At 49.4% G+C, this 19349-nt stretch overlaps 1 long non-coding RNA gene across 1 annotated transcript in view; it reads right to left on the bottom strand.

The window, feature by feature from the left end:
* The window catches only part of LOC119972958, a 43225-nt gene extending 25765 nt beyond the window's left edge, over positions 1 to 17460 (bottom strand). The window contains exon 1 of the long non-coding RNA XR_005462196.1: positions 17176 to 17460. This is a non-coding gene — a long non-coding RNA (uncharacterized LOC119972958). The remainder of the gene's footprint in view (positions 1 to 17175) is intronic.
* Positions 17461 to 19349: the final 1889 nt, after the last annotated feature.

Below are 19349 nucleotides of genomic sequence, written 5' to 3' on the forward strand. Positions count from 1 at the left end.
GGCGGGCTATGTCAGCATAGTTGGGGACCCACTGGGCATAGTAGAACAGCCCCAGGCATCGTTTGAGGGCCTTGAGGCTGTAGGGAGGGGGAAGTTCCGTGAGGGGGCGCATACAGTCAAGGTTGGGCCCCAGGACTCTGTTCGCCACGACGTAGCCGAGGATGTAGTGCGGAAAATGCACTTCCCTTTGTTGTACATGAGGTTGAGGGATTGGGCTGCCAGAGGAACCTCTGCAGGTTGGCATCGTGGTCCTGCTGATCATGGCCGCAGATGGTAACATTGGGGCCATGCAGGGTAGCATGGTGGTTAGCATAAATGCTTCACAGCTCCAGGGTCCCAGGTTCGATTCCCGGCTGGGTCACTGTCTGTGTGGAGTCTGCACGTCCTCCCCCTGTGTGCGTGGGTTTCCTCCGGGTGCTCCGGTTTCCTCCCACAGTCCAAAGATGTGCGGGTTAGGTGGATTGGCCATGCTAAATTGCCCGTAGTGTCCTAATAAAAGTAAGGTTAAGGGGGGGGTGGGTTGTTGGGTTACGGGTATAGGGTGGATACGTGGGTTTGAGTAGGGTGATCATGGCTCGGCACAACATTGAGGGCCGAAGGGCCTGTTCTGTGCTGTACTGTTCTATGTTCTATTGTCCAAGTACGGGTATGTAGCCCGCAAACCGTACTGGTCCACCATTCGGTCCATCGTTCCCTGAAAGACCGAGACCCCGTTAGTATCGCCGAAGGGGATCCTGAGGAAGTGGAAGAGTCGGCCGGCTGCTTCAAAGGCAGTGTAGTGGCTCTCTACCGGGTGGATTGGGAGCTGGTGGTAGGCCGACCTCAGATCGAGCGCTGAGAACACTGTGCAATCTGATTGACCATCTCCGCTATCCGGGGGAGGGGGTACGCATCCAGTTGTGTGAACCAGTTAATGGTCTGGCTGTAGTCCACAACCATCCGATTCTTTTCCTCGGTCCGGACGACCACCACTTGCGCTCTCCAGGGGCTGTTGCTGGCCTCGATGATCCCTTCACTCCAGTCGCTGGACCTCCGACTTGATAAAAGCCATACCTTGGGAACTGAGGACGTACAGCTTAAAACGGGCGTACTGGGCACCCTGTATCATGAGGTTAGCGATACAGTACCCGGATCTGGACCGAATCAGGCAAGGGAGATTGTTTGGGATGCGGGGTATATGGGAAGGGAGCAGCGCCTTATCGGGTCAGGATGAACAAAGCTCTCCGTGCTCCCGGAGTCGAAAAGACAGGTGGTCTCATGCCCGTTGACCTGGACGACCATCATTGAATTTTTCGGGTGCTTCGGCTGCGACTGGTCGAGGGTGACTGTGCCCAGCTGCGGCTAGCCAGAGTGGTTGGTGGTATCGGGGTCACAAAATGACGGCCCCACGAGTCGCACATGTCGGGCTGGGTCGAAGGTGGCGACCAAGATGGCTACCCCCATCGGTCACACGTGTCAGTCGGTGCCGGAGCCGACGGCCAAGATGACGGGCCCCACGAGTCGCACGTGTCGATCGGTGTTGGAGCCGGCGGGCAAGGTGGCGACCCCACGAGTCGCACGAGGCTGATGACACGTCTGAAGGGGGCGTTCCGGGCAGGCACACAGCCTTGCGGGGTCTGCGGGCCTGTGAGTCCATGGGTCGGGCCTGGTGAGTTTTCGATTTCTGGGCTTCAGGTCAGCCCAGACAGACTCTGGCGAAGTGTCCCTTTTTCCCACAGTTGCTGCACGTTGTTGTGCGGGCTGGGCAACGCTGCCGGGGGTGTTGACCCTGGCCGCAGAAGTAGCACTGTGGTTCCCCGGGCTGGACTGTCAGTTGGGTCCGACGGGGGCCGCGACGATGGTGTCCACGAGGGGTCCGCCGGGTCCGCGGAGAACGCAATGAGGCACTGGTCAGCCACCTCTAACGAGGTAGCTAGCTTTACCGTGTCCCGCAGGTAAGAGGTCCCGTTTTCCAGCAAGCGCTGCCTGATTTAGTTCGATCGGGCCCCAGGCATGTAGGTGTCCCGGATCTGTAGGTTTATGTGTTCTTCCGGCGCCACATTCCGGTAGCTGCAGTTCCTTGCGAGTAGGGTCAGATTTTCCAGGTACTCATCTAGCGATTTCCCCAGCGCGTTGACGGCGAGTAGTGAGGAGATGTTGGGCATACACATCGTTTACAGGCTTCACAAAATGCGCCTTGAGGGTTGCGACCGACGCCTCGTACATGGCCGCTTTCTCGATCATCACGGAGATTCTATGGCTCACCCGAGCATGGAGGAGTCGCAGCTTGAGGGGTTCAGTGGGAGGCGTTGTGGAGAAGTCGAGGTAGGCCTCGAAGCAGTGAAGCCAATGCTCGAAGATCTCCTTGGCTTCTGACGCGCGCGTCAAGTTCGAGCTTATCTGGCTTTAGAGCTGCTTCCATGGTGCTGTCGATGGATAATAAATTGTTATACCATCAATTCACTGTGAGGCCGTGAGAACGAGTGAACACTAGACTTTATTATCCATGAACTCGCCTGCCAGTATCTGTTGTACAAATGAGTGCCACCCACAGGCCGGTCTATATATCGTCCCGGTGAGGGCGGTGCCAGAGGTGGAGCCCACCGGGGTTCCAGTACAGTACCTGGAAGTAGCCCGTATCATCACTTCCAGGTCATGGGTCACATCATTATACAGACAGCTCATGCATTAGGTGAAATACATTCACCATAGGCAAGCTGGAAAACAGGAGTTAGAGGAAGTTGTAGAGGTAGCAGGAGGCAAGGTCATGGAGGCATTTTTAAGCAATATTCAAATGAATTTTGAAATCAGTCCACTGGGGGACAAAAATTCAGTAAAGGATAAAGTCATAACTGAACAGAATTTAGTGCAGAATAGACTGAAAATGGTGGAGTTCTGAATTGGTAAGATGGGTGGAATGAAGCTTGGCAGCTAGTAAGGAGAGCTTAACGAAGGCCGGAACATTCCAGCTGCCCAGCATCAGATTTGGGGGTACTCCAAAGATGCGATTGGGAATCCTTCTTGGAGATTCTCAAGTCAGTGTTTGAACGGCAACTGTCCAGAAGAGCAACTTCCTCTGGGCAATGGGCCTGTGCTGAGAACCATCAGAAAAAGTGTTTAAATTGTTAGCTTCAGATGGTTTTATGCTAATGATGCATCATCAATTGGACTCGAGTCGTAGTGAAGTTCCAAACAACAGGCTTTAATACGCTAGATGTGAGCCCGGCAGTGGTCGTACAGAGAAAGGCCGACTGCCAGCCGGTACGAGCTCTTATACCCCGCCTTGTAGGCGGAGGTACCAACCTCTCAGCCAATCGGCGGGGAGTCACATGACCAGCCACAACCAATTGGCAGAGAGGCACATGACTTGCCTGGGCCAATGGGCAGCGGGGCTGCTGTACCAATAGCAGCTTGGTTCTTTGGTAATATGAACTCTCTAGCCATACTACCACATTCACCCCTTGTTGAGAAAGAAGCGGGGGGGGTGGGAACGAGTGGCAGGAGAGACCGGGGGGGGGGGCCTGTAAAACTGATAGTATGACTAGAGACCTTCTCGGGTAGTACCGAGGTAACTATGGCTGCCCACTGGCCCGCGACGAACGTGTAAGAAAACCATGCTATCTACAGTATACAAGGGAAAACAACAATAAACATCGTAATAATAATGAGAACAAAACAAAAAAAAACACAGGCAAGGAACATATGCAGAACGCGAAAGTCCATAAGGTCCATCAAATTGACTCGATCAGCCGAATGGGTGCCTTCGGTGTCCTGCCGGACCTGCGCAGCGGCGCCAGCGACGTTGGAGTGGTGGTCGTCCGTGACTCCGGGAGCGGTGGTCGTGGTCCTGTGTCCGTACCCCTGGTCAGAGCTGGTGGTAGCCGGGCCGGGGGAAGGGGTTCCTGTGCGCTGGGTTGCAGGGTGCTGGGGGCGCTGGGGGCGGTTGGGACTGGTGGGAGGGTGCTGATGCTGGGGGTTGTGGCCGCACGCCGGCGGGTGTCAGGTCCCGAAGGGAGACCGTGTCCTGTCGTCCGTCGGGATACTTCACGTACGCGTACTGCGGGTTCGCGTGGAGTAACTGGACTCTTTCAACCAACGGGTCAGACTTGTGCACCCGCACATGCTTCCGGAGCAGGATGGGCCCGGGGGTGGCCAGCCAGGTCGGGAGTGCGGTCCCAGAGGAAGACTTCCTGGGGAAAAAAAGAAGACGTTCATGAGGTGTTTGATTCGTGGCAGAACAGAGGAGAGACCGAATAGAGTGGAGGGCGTCTGGGAGAACCTCTTGCCAGTGGGAGACTGGGAGACACCTGGACCGCAGGGCCAGTAGGACGGTCTTCCAGACTGTACCGTTCTCCCGCTCGACCTGACCGTTACCCCGGGGGTTATAATTGGTCGTCCTGCTAGAGGCGATGCCCTTTCTAAGCAGGAATTGACGCAGCTCGTCACTCATAAAGGTGGACCCCCGGTCGCTGTGGATGTACGCGGGGTAACCGAACAGGGAGAAAATGGAGTGGAGGGCCTTGATGATAGTGGAAGTGGTCATGTCGGGGCAGGGGATGGCGAACGGGAAGCGGGAATACTCGTCAATCACATTTAAGAAGTATGTGTTGTGGTTGTTGGAGAGGAGGGGACCCTTGAAGTCCATGCTAAGACGCTCGAAAGGGCGAGAAGCCTTTATCAGATGTGCCTGCTCGGGGCGGTAGAAGTGCGGCTTGCACTCCGCGCAAATGTGGCATTCCCTGGTTACAGTCCTGACCTCCTCAATGGAGTAGGGCAGGTTGCGGGTCTTGATAAAATGAAAAAAACGGGTGACCCCTGGATGGCAGAGGTCCGTGTGGAGGGAGCGGAGGCGGTCAATCTGCGCGCTGGCGCAGGTACCGCGGGATAGGGCATCGGGAGGCTCGTTGAGCTTCCCAGGACGATACAAGATATCGTAGTTGTACGTGGACAACTCGATCCGCCACCGCAAGATCTTGTCGTTCTTGATCTTGCCCCTCTGTGCATTATCGAACATGAAGGCTACTGACCGTTGGTCTGTGAGGAGGGTAAACCTCCTGCCGGCCAAATAGTGCCTCCTATGTCACACAGCTTTGACAATGGCCTGTGCCTCCTTTTCAACCAGGGAATGGCGGATTTCGGAAGCGTGGAGGGTCGGGAGAAAAAGGCCACAGGTCTGCCCGCTTGGTTGAGGGTGGCCGCCAAAGCTACGTCGGACGCGTCGCTCTCGACCTGGAATGGGAGGGACTCGTCGATAGCGGCATCGTGGCCTTCGCAATGTCATTTTTGATGCGGCTAAAGGCCTGGCGGGCCTCCATCGACAGGGGAAACGTGGTGGATTGGATGAGGGGGCGGGCTTTGTCGGCGTAGTTAGGGACCCACTGGGCATAATAAGAAAAGAAGCCCAGACAGCGCTTGAGGGCTTTGAGGGAGTTGGGAAGGGGGCGCATGCGTTCGGGCTCGGGGCCTGTCACTCCGATACGCACTACGTAGCCGAGGATGGCTAGACGGTCGGTGCTAAACACACACTTATCCTTATTATACGTGAGGTTAAGGAGTTTTGCGGTTTGAGGAATTTACGGAGGTTGGTGTTGTGGTCCTGCTGGTCATGGCCGCAGATGGTGACATTGTCGAGATACGGGAAGGTGGCTCATAAATCGTATTGGTCAACCATTCGGTCCATCTCCCGTTGGAAGACCGAGACCCCATTCGTGACACCAAAGGGAACCCTTAAAAAGTGGTAGAGTCGCCCATCCGCTTCGAACGCGGTGTACTTTTGGTCACTCGCGTGGATGGGGAGCTGGTGGTAGGCGGACTTAAGGTCCACCGTGGAAAAAACTTTGTATTTCGCGACCCTGTTAACCAGGTCGGAGATACGGGGGAGAGGATACGCGTCCAGCTGCGTAAACCTGTTGATGGTCTGACTGTAATCGATGACCATACAGTTTTTCTCCCCAGTCTTAACCACCAGCACTTGTGCTCGCCAGGGACTGTTGCTAGCCGCTATGACCCCTTCCTTCAGGAGCCTTTGGACCTCGGACCTGATGAAGGTCCGGTCCTGGGCACTGTACCGTCTACTCCTGGTGGCGACGGGTTTGCAATCCGGGGTGAGGTTCGCAAACAAGGAAGGGGGGTTGACCTTGAGGGACACAAGGCTGCAGACAGTAAGGGGGGGATTAGGGCCGCTGAATTTAAAAGTTAGGCTCTGCAGGTTGCACTGAATGTCCAGTCCAAGAAGTGCCGGTGCGCAGAGGCGGGGGAGGATGAGGAATTTATAATTTTTAAAAACCCTCCCCTGGACCGTGAGGTCCGCCACGCAGCACACGGTGATTTGGACTGAGTGCGAACCAGATGCCAGAGCAATTTTGTGCTTTACTGGGTGAATGGGGAGCGCGCAGCGTCTTACCGTGTCGGGGTGGACGAAGCTCTCTGTGCACCCGGAGTCCAGTAGGCAGCTCGTCTCGCGACCGTTCAGGTGGATCTGTGTGGTCGCCGTGGAAAGCGTGCGGGGCCGTGTCTGGTCCAGTGTCACCGAGGCGAGTCGTGGCAGGAACTCGGAGTCGTCATCCAGGACGGAGTAATCGCTTGCGGGGTCCTCCATGCCGATCCAAGATGGCGGCACCCGTCGGCTGCACGTGGTGGGGGATGAACAAAATGGCGTCGCCCGGGGGTCACACGTGGAGCCGGGGGCCCAAAATGGCGTCGCCCTGGGGTCACACGTGGAGTCGGGGGCCCAAAATGGCGGCGGCCGTGGATCACTCGTGGCGGTGGGGGGTGGCGGCAGCGAGGTCCGTGGGCCGCACAGGGCCCTAGAGGAGTGCAGGGGGGGGGGGGGGGGCCTGCGGTCGCAGTCTGGAACGGCAGCGACCGACTTGGAGAGGCAGACAGCCGCGAAATGGCCCTTTTTGCCGCAACTCTTGCAGACTGCGGTGCGGGCCGGGCAGCGCGGGCGGGGGTGCTTGGCCTGCCCGCAGAAATAGCAGCGGGGGCCTGTGGGCTTGTCTGGGCATCCTGCAGCGCAGGCCTGTGGGTCCGAGTCGGCGGGGGTGAGGGGGCTGTGCCACGCTGCCCAAGGGGCTGCCGCGCGGCCGGGGGCATACGCGCGCGCATTGCGGTCAGTGACCTCCAAAGAGGATGCAAGGGTCTGTGCCTCAGTGAGGCTGAGAGTATCCTTCTCTAAAAGTCTCTGGTGTATTTGGGGTGACTGCATGCCCGCCACAAAGGCGTCCCTAATCAAGAGTTCGGTGTGCTCCGCAGCAGTGACCTGCGGGCAGGCGCAGTTTCTCCCCAGGACAATGAGGGCCCAATAGAATTCATCGAGGGACTCACCGGGGAATTGTTGCCTTGTTGCCAGGAGGTGCCGCGCGTAGACCTGGTTTACTGGCCTGATGAAGTGTCCTTTTAGAAGACCCATGGCGACATCATAGTCCAGTTCATCCTCTATCATAGAGTAAACGGCGGTGCCCACGCACGAGTGGAGGATGTGGAGTTTCTGCTCCTTTGTTGGTCGATTTTCTGTAGTAGTGAGATAGCTATTGAAGCACGCCAGCCAATGTTTAAAAGTTGCTGACGCGTTTGCAGCATGTGGGCTGATCCGGAGGCATTCTGGCTTAATCCGTAGTTCCATTTTCAAAGTCTAGTGTAGTAAATTGATGCACCATCAATTGGACTCGAGTCGTAGTGAAGTTCCAAACAACAGGCTTTAATACGCTAGATGTGAGCCCGGAAGTGGTCGTACAGAGAAAGGCCGACTGCCAGCCAGTACAAGCTCTTATACCCCACCTTGTAGGTGGAGCTACCAACCTCTCAGCCAATCGGTGGTGAGTCACATGACCAGCCACAACCAATTGGCAGAGAGGCACATGATTTGCCTGGGCCAACGGGCAGCGAGGCTGCTGTAACAATGGCAGCTTGGTTCTTTGGTAATATGATCTCTCTAGCCATACTACCACAGGTAATAATTACTCTGAAGGATTAGGATTAAAACCTCTTCTACCTTCTTTGTAACTATTTTAAACACCCACACCGAACACCACACAGAATTTCACCCGCACCCCCTGTCACCCCGACCCGACACCCCAGACTCTCCACCCCGATAATCAACTGACCCTCAGATATCTGATACCCCGATGTCTGCCTCACCCAACCCAGTGTCTGACTCCCTCCCAATGTTCAAACTGCCCCTCCCATCACCATGATGTCCAACACTCCCACTCCCGCAATGTTTGACCCCCCCACTTCAAATCCTCTCCTGAAATACGATGTCTCCACCCCTCCTTCCCGCGATGTCCAATCTCCCCCCTCCCCCCATGTCCATGCCCTTGATGTCCGGCCCCCTCCCCCCCCAGTCCCAGCATCAACGCCGCCCCCTCCCCCTTGGACCCCGACTACCCACCTGAATCCGACCTCCCCCTCCTGATGTCTGACCCCCCCCCCCCCCCCCCCCCCCCACCCCCCCCCCCCCCCCCCCCCCCCCCCCCCCCCCCCCTCAATCCTATCCATTTATTCTAGGCACTTACCATCTCCCTGGCCTGTCAGTTTCAATTGGACCTCCAATCTAACCTGACTTACGGCGGCTAGTGCAGAAAAAAAAGAGGGGATATCCTCTTTCGCTCCAACTCTGGTAGGCATCGACACTGAGCCTCAGTGATCTCTGTGCTGCCTGGATCTTACCTGGCCTGTCTCAGAAAGGTCAGATGAGACAGACACAGAAGAAGTTGATCCCAGTAGGTGGATATGGAGTAGCAATCTGATGTTGATTGCCAATCCAAGGAAGTTATGGCCCAAAGTCTGTGTGGAAAAGTATTGTAGGGAGCACATGAGGTGAAGTGGCAACATTATGGGGTAAAAGTGGGCAGCTTTGTGGATGGAATAGATATGAGATTCAAAGTTCAGCGCAGTTAAACTCAGAGATTGCACAATGTTAGGTTTAGGTTGTGTAAGAATCCCTGAAGTGAGATGGAGTGTGGACAAAAGTGAAATTTATGCTGCGAGTTGGAAAGAGATTTGTTCAGCGTCACATTGTACCTTGTCATACATGATTTTAGCATGGCGAGGATGCATGCCATCAGCATGCAAAAGGAAGCTGAACTCATGTTTGCAGATAATGTACCTCACAGATAGCATATACATTAGATGTTTTTTAATTCATACATGGATGTGTGCATCGCAGGCTGTGCCAGCATTTATTGCCCATCCCTAATTGCACTTGAGGGGCCAGTTAAGAGTCAGCCACATTGCTGTGGGTCTAGAGTCAGGTAAGGATGGCAAATTGCATTCCCTAAAGAACATTAGTGAATCAGATCGGTTTTCCCGACAATTGACAATGGTTTCATGGACTTTTTAATTCCAGATATTTTATTGAGTTAACTTCCATCACCTGCCATCATGGGATTCGAACCTAGGACCCCAGATCATTATCCTGGGTCTCTAGATTACTAGTCTAACAACAATACCACCATCCACTGCCTCCCCTCAATAGAGGACACTACCAAAATGGAACCTTATGACATACAGGTACGTGAGGAGTAGCAATTGCAGGGTGAACTGCTGATAATGGAATGAAACCATTATTGCCAGTCGAAGGAAGTTATGGCCCAAAGTCTGTGTGGAACAGTATTTTCCACAAAAGCCAGGGTGCACATTTGGCAGTACCAAGATGCCCAGGTGCCATGTGTGCCAGGGTACCACCCTGCCCACAGCCCGACCACCCCAGGGATTCCGATGGCCTGGGGTACCTCCCTTAGGTGGTGTTATACCTGTTCCACGTTTGTTGCTAAACGTACCATGGCATGGTGTCCCAGGCATGGGCATTCATTCGCGGGCCTTGGGAGAAACGGGTGCAGACATATTTAGGTAAGTGAATCTAACTGCTGACTTAAATATGTAAATCTGGATCCCACCAGTGATGGCAAAATCCAGATCATGAGATCTCACAAGATCTAGTGAGAGGACTCTTGCAAGATTTAACGACCTTGTCGTATCCCAAGTTGGACACGACAAGGCCGTTTGATCGGTTGTGCTGCCATTAATGGGAGGAGCCAGATCTATAGTAGGCAGTTTTGCTTTTAGTTATGTTCGGAGCTTTAGGCTGAGCAGCAGCCAAAAGCTGTCAAGTTAAGCAGCAGCCATTGAAATGAAAAAAAATGAAAATCACTTATTGTCACGAGTAGGCTTCAATGAAGTTACCGTGAAAAGCCCCTAGTCGCCACATTCCGGCGCCTGTCCAGGGAGGCTGGTACGGGAATCGAACCGCGCTGCTGGCCTGCTTGGTCTGCTTTAAAAGCCAGCGTCAGTGAGCTAAGCCAGCCATAGAGATTTACAGCACAGGAAAAGCCCTTTGGCTTATCGCATCTGCACCAATTTATCACAGATAGAAGGATCTACAGGCTGTTTCCTGAAAGGATCTCTCTCTCGCAGTTTTCCAATAAATCTCTGTTCAAGTGCCTGGCAAGTAACCCTTTGTTTGCTGAATTTATAAATGGCTTTTGACCTGTAATGGACTTTGCTTAATTGGAGATAGAGAAGGTATAAGTTAGTAATAAAAAGGGTTTCCTTTTATTTTTTAGAATTGTTAACTGTTAATTGAAAAGCTATTTTCTGTGATGTTAATGTGTTCAATCCTGTGTTAAGAATATAGTTTGTTTGATATAAATGATACCTATTGGTTAATGCAATCACTCCTAGAGTGAAGTATCCGTTCCTCACGGTTTTAAATACTTAAAAAAGTGTTTGGGGTTCTTGCCCAGTGTCCCAACAAATGATGGGGTCTGCTCCAGGATCTTAAAAAAATATTACTTGGATATCTGTCTGTGGAGATGAATTTGGGGCTATTTGCTTGGCTGGCAGTGAAGCTGGTGCCAACTATAGAGGAGCTCAGGTCATGGTTGCTGCTATTTTGGTTCCTAGTTAGTCCTCTTCATGCTAGCACTTAAGGCTGTTGATCAGGAGATTGTTGCACCAATGAGTGAGCGATTAACTTCCATTGGTTGTGTGTGATAGGTGGGTGAAAATAGAATCATCAGCAGATGGCGAATGGAAAACTGTTTATGGAGAGATGCCCACAGAATACAGCATACTGAGAATCGAATTACAGAATGTCTGGAAGCTCAAAGCTAGCAATATACAGATTGAAATTTACCATAGGCAGAAAAATTGCCACTCTTGGAGTTCATGTTTTGGTTAAAATATATAGTACTGTAGAAGTGGACATCCAGCGCTCCACCAATGTTAAATAGATATGATAATATAGTGGAGAAATGTTGTACAATCCCCACTACTTACCCTGTCCATGCTTATCATAGGCAGCTCCTATGTCAAGCAAATGCTGTTAGCCTTTTTCTACACGGTACCATAGGAGTCATTTACAAAGGTAGTGTTTATAGCATGTTAACTATGCCAGCTGTTTGGGCCAATGCACTTGAAAGGGGTGTGCCAATAGTCCCGGCTTATTCAATATCTGTTTGAAAAAACAACACTAGAGGAGAAGTAGCTACACTGTGATTGCTCCAATTGATTAGGTGATCAAGGATTAACTACAGGAAAGGAATTGGAATACGATCAAGCTGTTTTGTTATCTCTTTGCACCTGGTAAGGACGATACACTGTTTTGATCGAGCTCAGATTCGCTCTCTGATGGACAAATTAGAATCTGTCACTGAATCACCAAGACAGAATTCGATCTAACCCAGGTACACTTTAGACAGTAGTGGGGATTGCACTAGGTAATGCAGTACTTTCCTGGTGAGACAAGCTGCCCATTTTGTACACCCACGTTTGATCCCACCCAGAGTTAGAGGTTAAAGTGATGGGGACGGAGATGCACCGAGAAAAGGAATTCACTCCCAAGATTGCAATTGTGATGAACCAGCTCGTGCTGCCACAGGTATTCAGGAACACATGCAGCAACTTGAAACTGCAATTGAATAGACTTCTGGTTGGGAAATCAACATGTTAAAATAGGTTTAAAATTTGTATCTATTAACGTGCAAAGCATTAAAACTACTTTGTGATGTTTTGCTAACTTTGTCTTTCTGGCCAATGTTAAAGCCAGCCTGCTGTTCTTGCAGGCGTATAGCATGCTACACCTCAGCAGCTACAGACAGTGGTCCCACGGGCATTCCATCTGGTCAGGAGAAAACAATTGCCGCTCCTCCGGCCTGGGTATTCTGCTGAGGGGTGGCAACGTCACCATCACAAGAGTTAAGAAGGTGGGAGGATGTCGCTCCTCAGACTGATTAACATGTATGCCCCGGCCCTAAATAATGAGCAGCTGGCAGTCCTTCAGCAGCCCCCTCTGCTGCTGGCCGTGTCCAAGCTGGTCATTCTGGACGTTGACTTCAACTGCAACATCAATGGAGCTGGGCGATTCGGCAGCGTTAACAGAAAACTGGATGCCATGTCCAGACTCCTGATACAAACAGTAAAAGATGCCAAGCTCTACGCTGTCTTCAGCAACCTTGTACATGGAGCGCAGCATAGATATACATGGGCACGGCCAGACGGGTCCATCCGTTCCATGATAGATTTTTGTGTCCTGTGCTTTCAGGGTCAGATTCACCGACGTCAAGTTGGTGTTCTTCTCTGACCACTGCCTCCTACAAGCTGACTGTCACTTTTAGGAAGCGGGTTGACAGGGGGACTTGGAAGCTGAATGTGAAACTTGACCCCAGAGAACTTTGAGGAACTGAAAAGTGATTACAAAGGTTGTAAAACCGTGAAACCTCTCTTTCTGGTGGGAAGCAATTGTGAATAAGAATCTGGTCATCAGGTGTGATGTGCTCTCGGTGTTACTGTACATAGAATCATAGAGTCCCTACAGTGCAGGAGGAAGCCATTCAGCTCATCGAGTCTGCACTGACCTTCCAAAAGAGTACCCCTGCTCGGCTCACTCCCCTGCCCTATCCCTGTAACCCCACGCATTGATCATGGCCAATCCACCTAAACTGCACATCTATCTGACCCAGGTCTGGCCCATACCCCAATCTTGTGCCGCGGCAGTCACCCAAGCCATATTCTACTTTATCTGGAGATCAAAGATGGATTGTGTCTGAAGGGACACGATGTACAAATCCCTGGATAAGGGAAGGAGAAACATACACAACGTCCTCATCCTGATGGCCATCTTTGTGTGTGGTCGAATCAAGCTTTACATAGATACTTAGTACATAAACACTAAGTATCACTACGTACTGAGGTCTACCCATCCCTGGTGTTGGGAAGGATGAGTTTGACCATTTTGTCGCGGAACACTCCAAGTAGTTTAATTTTGCCATATCACTTGTCCCTCGTGGAAACGTTTGTTCAGAAAAACACTTTGACTACAAGTCCATCAAGCAGTGGTCTACACATAACATCTTTGTTGGTCCTGAGGGAAAAGGAGATGTCGGATCATGTTTGATGGTTCCCTGACCAGATTGGCAAAGTATTTTGGCAGAATGCGTCATCGTCAGAACTTTCAAACCAGCGTCAAAACCTGGCTTGGCTGGTGTGAGAAGGGCATTTCCCATCAGATACTTCATGCACACCCAAAGTCTTTAAGCCATCATATTGTTACCTTTAAGAGGCTGCAAAGGGGTGGGGGGCCTGCGAAGAGACAGTTGCACACCTCTTTGTGAATGTGTCTTTGCAAAGAAGGTCTGGAGAGGGATGCAGTAGTATTTGTTGAGGTTCCTCCCAAGCAGCTGTGTGCGCAGGACTCTGTGCTCTAAGGGCTGTTCCTAGGGACGCACACTGAGACAAACATCAACTGCCACTGGAGGATCATCAATTCGCTGAATGACATTCTGGTCTGCCCCAAACCTGTTGGTCTTCCAGTGCAAAGAATTGCCCTTGACCCAGTGTTGCATACTGGCACATTCCAAGGTCCAGGACTACGTGCTATGGGACCCACTCAAACCTACGGCAGCCACTGCCAAGGCACAATAGGGAAAGGCCATTGTGTAAGGCCTTTCAGCCATTGTAGGCCAAGGGGCTGGTAAACAGATAAAACCCCTCAGACAGGGGGCTTAATATGACCTGTATTTAAGCACCTCAGCATTCAACATGACCAATATATACCGTTTAAACAGAATTGTACTCTGCAACGAAAATATTGAAATGTTTGTAATGTTCCCATTCTTGAATTAAAATACCTCAGAGTGCATCTGTGGAGAATACGTAAATATCATTGCATTTCCCTGTTATGGCAATTTGAAATGTTTGTCATGTTTCTTTCAAATATTTTATGAATAGCCTATATTTTTGCTGAAATAAGTGATGAACCAGCTCATGCCCTGTCTTTTTACAAGTCGAAGCAGATTGTGGATCAATGAGGTGATTATTTTCAGGTCAGTTAATATTTTCGCAAAGCAATGAAAGTGACAAATATTCCTCCAAACTGTACCCCTGTACTGTAAGACAAATGCATTCAAAGACCTAATGGTGGTGGAATTTGTGACTTTTACCCTAATTCTGAACTTGTCCTGCTGAATCAGCTGGTATTCGCCACACAGCAGCCAACACATTATTGTTTTGAAATTATTTCAGTCACATGAACTCCCACAACATTGCGCTCTAATCCGTTTTTAACCACAAGGGAAGAAATCTGAGGATATTAGAATTGGTTTTAAAGAATGCATGGGGCTGCATAATGCACAATGTGGATGGCTGTGCAAAAAGTACCTTATGAGTAATTAAAGTCTGGTGAAAACAAAGGGTCAGCTATCCGTAGGTGTAAAGCAAATAGTTGAAATCTCAAATCATAAAGATTCAGTGATCAGCAAATTCGTAGTTGGCGAAGAGGTGAGCTGTTTAAGCTTTTGTTTGGGGGCCACTGCTGTAAAAGGTGACTCTATACTTTAAATCCTATTTTTATTAATTGAGATTCAAAGATCACTGGAATTTTACTGGTGCTTTAGAGCTTATTTCTATGAAAGCTGTAAATTAATATTGCTTTTAATGCCGGGTACTTAGTGACCAACATTAAATGCATTTTAATAATGTTCCCATTTTAAAGTTTGTTTAGTTAAAAACAAAGTTAAGAATTTGGCATCTCTTAAATCCACCAGTTGCATACGGTATACCACATTTGAAACCGGTGCACAATTCCTCACAGTGTGACTTAATTACCACATGAGAAGGGAGAAGTGGCAAATCTCAAGAAAGAAAAAGAGGAAGCATGAGTCATGCCAGGGTGCTCTTCTACATTTTCTCGTTGGCAATGACGCAACAGTTTTGCAAAGCTTTGGGGGCTTACCAGCTGCCAACCTTCCCTGCTACAATATTGCATGTGACACAAGAGCCTTAATTTTAGAACATAGAACACTACAGCGCAGTACGGGCCCTTCAGCCCTCGATGTTGCGCCGACCTGTGAAACCATCTGAAGCCTATCTGACCTACACTATTCCATTTTCATCCATATGTCTATCCAGTGACCACTTAAATGCCCTTAAAGTTGGCGAGTCTACTACTATTGCAGGCAGGGCGTTCCACACCCCTACTACTCTCTGAGTAAAGAAACTGCCTCTGACATCTGTCCTATATCTATCACCCCTCAATTTAAAGCTATGTCCCCTCGTGTTGGTCATCACCATCCGAGGAAAAAGACTCTTACTGTCCACCCTGTCTAACCCTCTGACTATATTATATGTCTCTATTAAGTCACCTCTCAGCCTTCTCCTCTCTAACGAAAACAACCTCAATTCCCTGAGCCTTTCCTCGTAAGACCTTCCCTCCATACCAGGCAACATCCTACTAAATCTCCTCTGAACCCTTTCCAAAGCTTCCATATCCTTCCTATAATGTGGTGACCAGAACTGCACGCAGTACTCCAGGTGCGGCCGCACCAGAGTTATGTACAGCTGCAGCATGACCTTGTGGTTCCGAAACTCAATCCCCCTGCTTATAAAGGCTAGCACACCATATGCCTTCTTAACAGCCCTATTAACCTGGGTGGCAACTTTCAGGGATTTATGTACCTGGATGCCGAGATCTCTCTGTTCATCTACACTACCAAGAATCTTGCCATTAGCCCAGTACTCTGCATTCCTGTTACTCCTTCCAAAGTGAACCACCTCACACTTTTCCGCATTAAACTCCATCTGCCACCTCTCAGCCCAGCTCTGCAGCTTATCTATGTCCCTCTGTATCCTATAACATCCTTCAGCACTATCCACAACTCCACCGACCTTCGTGTCATCTGCAAATTTACTAACCCATCCTTCTACACCCTCTTCCAGGTCATTTATAAAAATGACAAACAGCAGTGGCCCCAAAACAGATCCTTGCGGTACACCACTAGTAACTGAACTCCAGGATGAACATTTGCCATCAACCACCACCCTCTGTCTTCTTTCAGCTAGCCAATTACTGATCCAAACTGCTAAATCACCTTCAATTCCATACTTCCTTATTTTCTGCAATAGCCTACCGTGGGGAACCTTATCAAACGCCTTACTGAAATCCATATACACCACATCAACAGCTTTACCCTGATCCACCTGTTTGGTCACCTTCTCAAAAAACTCAATAAGGTTTGTGAGGCATGACCTACCCTTCACAAAACCGTGTTGAGTATCGCTAATCAACTTGTTCTTTTCAAGATGATTATAAACCCTATCTCTTATAACCTTTTCCAACATTTTACCCACAACCGAAGTAAGGCTCACAGGTCTATAATTACCAGGGTTGTCTCTACTCCCCTTCTTGAACAAGGGGACAACATTTGCTATCCTCCAGTCTTCCGGCACTATTCCTGTCGACAAAGACGACATAAAGATCAAGGACAAAGGCTCTGCAATCTCCTCCCTGGCTTCCCAGAGAATCCTAGGATAAATCCCATCTGGCCCAGGGGACTTATCTATTTTGACATTTTCTAAAATTGCTAACACCTCCTCCTTTTGAACCTCAATTCCATCTAGCCTGGTCGACTGAACCTGAGTGTTCTCCTCGACAACATTGTCTTTCTCCAGTGTAAACACTGACGAAAAATATCCATTTAATGTTTCCCCTATCTCCTCTGATTCCACACACAACTTTCCACTACTATCCTTGATTGGCCCTAATCTTACTCTAGTCATTCTTTTGTTCCTGATATACCTATAGAAAGCCTTAGGGTTTTCCTTGATCCTATCCGCCAACGATAGGATCGAGCCGTGGCAGAAATGGGCATGGGTGGTAGTGCTATTTTTCAGAACAATAAAACATCCACACCATCTCACCTTCATTCCTCGGGTGCCAAAGATTGTAGAGCTTTGTCAGTTATCCAGTTGCAGAACTGGTAGAGCTGGAAACTGGCCTATATCAGCATCCATTCACTGGATTCTGAAGGATGATCCGCTGCCATTCAGTACAACCATGGCTGATCTTTGGCTTCCACTCCACTTTCCTGCCTGCTCCCCATATTCCTTGATTCCCTGAGACACGAATCTCAGCCTTTAATGTATTCAATAGCGAATTCCAAAAGATTTATTGTCATTTGAGTGAATTTATTTCTCTTTTCTCGGTCTTAAATGATTGCCCCTTATCTTGAGACCGTGCTCCTGTGTTCTGGATTCTGCAGCCTGGGGAAACAGTCGCTTAGTGTCTACGTTATCAGTGATGGATAAGACTTAGACAGGACTGTGCAGTGAAGAGGAGGAGAAAATCCCCTGCATGAAATCATAACAAGTGGAGCTTCAGATCAGAAAACAATTCCCTTCTAACGCCTTTTCTGTTTCAACAAGAGTAACATTGTACAGAGAAAAAGAACTTATTCAGACAAAAATTGACATTGAGCCAAAAAGAAACTATTCAGAAAAGTAACTATGAGCGCATTTTAAAAAAAAGTTAAGAAAAGGATTTAGTGAAAAGATTACTACTACAATTATATAGGTCTTTGATGAGACCACACTTGGAGCACCATATAGTTTTGGTCTACTTAAAGGCGAGAGAGGAAAAAAGGAAAGATTTGCATTTAAATAGCACTTTTCATGACAACTGGAAATCTTCAAGCACTTTATAGCCAGTGAAGTAATTTTGATGTCTAATCACTGTTGTAAGAAATGCAGCAGCCAATCTGCACAAGCCAAGTTCCTACAAACTGCAGTGTGATACTGACCATACTGACCAGATAATCTGTTTTTGTGATGTTGATTAAGGTATATATATATACTACCCTTTTCAAAATACTGCCATAGGATCTTTCACTTCCACCAGAAAGGGCAGATAGGGCCTAGGTATAACATCTTAACCACAAAACAGCACTTACAACAGCACAGCACTCCTTCAGCACTGTACTGGACCTATTTTTGAAAACAACTTACTGATTCAGAATCAAGAGTGCTCACAATTGTGCCACTAATGGCTTTAATGAGGACAAGGGCATTGAGATCAGAATAGGAAATGCTAGAAAACTCAGCAGGTTTTGCAGAATCTGTAGAAAGGGAGAGAAACAATTAACGGACATGATTTAACCACTGCTTTGCATCCGGCACGGATTTGGGCGTACCCGTTAAATAGTGGGAATGGCCAAAATCGAGACGTGAATCAGTTTGTTATCTAACCGACCCACTCCCAATGGTGAGTTCCAGATCTTGCCCAAATATGGCGAGCATATCATTACCCCCATTTGCATTAATTTCCATCTCATTAGCGAGATTGAAGTCAAATGTAACAGTTTCTTGGGAATTAAGCAGCTGCCAGTGAGAAATCACATGCATCATTTAGTACTTTTTTTTAAAAACGTGAAGTTGACGAATGGCCGCTGAGGGGAACTGAGGAGGTGAGTAGCCATTTCCATTTTCCGACACGCAGCTCAAGGGCACCATAGCTGCTAGACAGTGCTTGGGGAGGTGGGGGCCCCTCAGTGGGGTTGGACTTGTTCAGGGGGCTGAAGCGTTCCAGATCGGGGGTCACCCCTGCGGCAGGGGGTGAGGGGCTTTTCGTCCGTGAAACCATCTTTAAGTATTATGGATACACAAAATAGGGACAACCACAGCTGCTGCCTGTCTGTCCTATCAAAAACCTCCAGGACGGAGCCCTATTCTTTGTTATATGCTGAAGGACACTTTAACTTCCTTTGACTATGAGCAACCTCAAGCTTTGACAAGGTCCCTCATGGCAGACTGGTACAGAAGGTGAATTCACATGGGATCAGAGGTAAGCTAGCAAGATGGACACAGAACTGACTTGGTCATATAAGACAGAAGGTAGCAATGGAAGGGTGCTTTTTTGAATGGAGAATAGCTGTGAATAGTGGTGTTCCACAGGGATCAGTGCAGCGACCTTTGCTGTTTGTAGTATATATAAATGATTTGGAGGAAAATGTAATTGATCTGATTAATGTTGTTACTGACACAAAGGTTGGTGGAATTGCGGGTAACGATGAGGAGTGTCAGAGGATACAGCAGGATAT

The sequence above is a fragment of the Scyliorhinus canicula genome, chromosome 10 (genome assembly GCF_902713615.1).
Source record: "Scyliorhinus canicula chromosome 10, sScyCan1.1, whole genome shotgun sequence".
Lineage (NCBI taxonomy): Eukaryota > Metazoa > Chordata > Chondrichthyes > Carcharhiniformes > Scyliorhinidae > Scyliorhinus > Scyliorhinus canicula.